This window comes from Palaemon carinicauda, chromosome 13 (assembly GCF_036898095.1).
Source record: "Palaemon carinicauda isolate YSFRI2023 chromosome 13, ASM3689809v2, whole genome shotgun sequence".
Taxonomy (NCBI): Eukaryota; Metazoa; Arthropoda; class Malacostraca; order Decapoda; family Palaemonidae; genus Palaemon; species Palaemon carinicauda.
The window spans coordinates 117933449-117935692 of NC_090737.1; the positions used below are offsets into that span (position 1 = coordinate 117933449).

The window sequence follows — 2244 nt, forward strand, 5'->3', positions numbered from 1 at the left end:
GTTATTCAACGTATAGACATACATCAAACGATGACTGACAGTCGATCGACATTAACCTATACATACACTTTTCATGAACTTCACTGTCGTCCATTCTTCCCACATGACCGGATCACCCAACAATGGCATCACCTTTGCTTTCTTCATATCGCTATATTTCACTCAAGTTCTAAATATTTACTTAGATCTTGATGTTACGTATATCTTTTGAACTGCACAAGTAATTCCTTATAAAAATATATATCTTATCCTCCTTGATATTCAAAGTCTATTATAACTACAACTTTTTAATATTTCTAACTAGAATACAAATTTTGATCAGTTCAGTAACCTCCATTGCCACTTAAGAATAAAAAAAAAAAATAGTTTATTTTAGAATTTTAATCACAAGGAAGTAAAGGTGACGGTGCTGATGAGATTTTATATTTTTCTGTTTTTCAATGTAAGGATCTGTATAGTCTACCTATAGGCCTAATTTTATTTAGAATTTCTGTCTTTTTTTTTTTTCATGTGGACTCATGGCTATAAATCTCGCTAACATGATATCATTTACTACTATTTAAAACGAAGATTTACAGTGTATCGTAAGTAAACTTTGATCACTTCAAACTTAATATAAAATACCTGTTTCTATTGGTCGCACATAAGCCTAGATAGCTCAGTTGGGAGAGCGTTAGACTGAAGATCTAAAGGTCCCCGGTTCGATCCCGGGTCTGGGCATAACCTATTGCTCTTTCTTATTGAACAGGTTGAAAGATTTCTCAAGATCGTTAAGAGGATCCAGACATTAATGTATCAAAAATATATATCCTATTTGAATATGGAAAAGACGCCTAGATATACAAAATTTAGCATTAATCATATGCCAAGTCACACAATCTCCACTGGTTAGTGGAAGAGTCTTGGAGAGGAAGGCATAGATATCTTGTGGGACCTGATGCAAAAAGATATCAAATCAGGAAAAGATGCCAGAGGAATGGAGAGGAAGCCTAATCATCCCAATCTATAAGGGGAAGGGAGACATCCAGGAATGTGGAAACTATAGAGGCATAAAGTTGATAAGCTATACTATGAACTTATAGGAGAAGATCATTCAGAAGAGACTCAGAGATGAAACAACAATTGGTGAGGAACAATTTGGATTCGTCCTGGAAGAAGGATTGCAGATGCAATATTTGCTTTGAGGCAGATGACAGAAAAACACCGGGAGAAACAGAAAGGATTACTTATGGTCTTCATTGACCTGGAGAAGGTGTACGATTGAGTACCACGTCAGGAGCTGTGGAGATGTATGAGAGGAAAGGGAGTCCCTGAGCAATACGTAAGAATCACCCAAGATATGTATGAGAGGGCAGAAGCAAATGTCAAGAGCAGTATAGGCCTAACAGAAAGTTTCCCGGTAAATGTGGGACTACATCAAGGGTCTGCATTGAGCCCTTACCTATTTGATCTGGTCATGGATGTAGTAAAATAAGATATTAGAGATCAGTCTTCTTGGTGTAGGCTTCTTGCTGATGATGTTATACAGATTAGCACTGTGCAAGGTGTAGTAGAAGAGAAACTGGAGGAGTGGAGAAGAGAAATGGAAAAAAGAGGATTGAAGATCAGCAGGTAAAGGACAGAGTATTGAGACTGAAAAATGGGGAGAATGGGGAAGTTAGTTTACAAAGAGAGAGATTGAAAAGAGATGAAAATTTTAAGTATTTACGATCAACAGTTGCAGAGGATGGTGACCTGGGGGTAGAAATAAAACACAGAATACAAGCAGGATGGAAGAATTGGAAAAAATGTGTGGAGTACTATGGGACAGGAAAATTAGGGTTAAGTTGAAAGGTAAAGTACAAAGGACAGTTGTGAGACCGGCAATGGTGTATGGAGCAGAGACGTGGGCAATAAAGAAGACAGAAGAGAAGAAGCTGGATGTGGCAGATATGAGAATGGTCAGATGGATGTGTGGGATGACAAGAACAGATAAGATAAGGAATGAGTAATTAGGAATACCACAGGAGTTAGAGAACTATCAGATAAGATCCAGGAAAGTAGACTGAGTTGGTACTGTCAGTTCATGAGAAGAGATGAACAGTATATTGGGAGGAGAGTGATGGAAATGGATGTACAAGGGACGAAAGGGAGAAGGAGATCAAAGCAAAGATGGATGGACTGTATCAAGGATGACCTTCGATCAAAGGGATTAATCGGTGATGAAGTGTGGGAGAGAGGTAGATGGAGAACGCTGGCCAGAAA

The 2244-nt window shown here is 38.2% G+C and overlaps 1 non-coding gene across 1 annotated transcript; it reads left to right on the top strand.

Annotated features, from left to right (window-relative positions):
* Positions 1–647: 647 nt before the first annotated feature.
* TRNAF-GAA (transfer RNA phenylalanine (anticodon GAA)) lies at positions 648–720 on the top strand. The gene has a single exon. It is a non-coding gene; the product is annotated as a tRNA-Phe (tRNA).
* Positions 721–2244: the final 1524 nt, after the last annotated feature.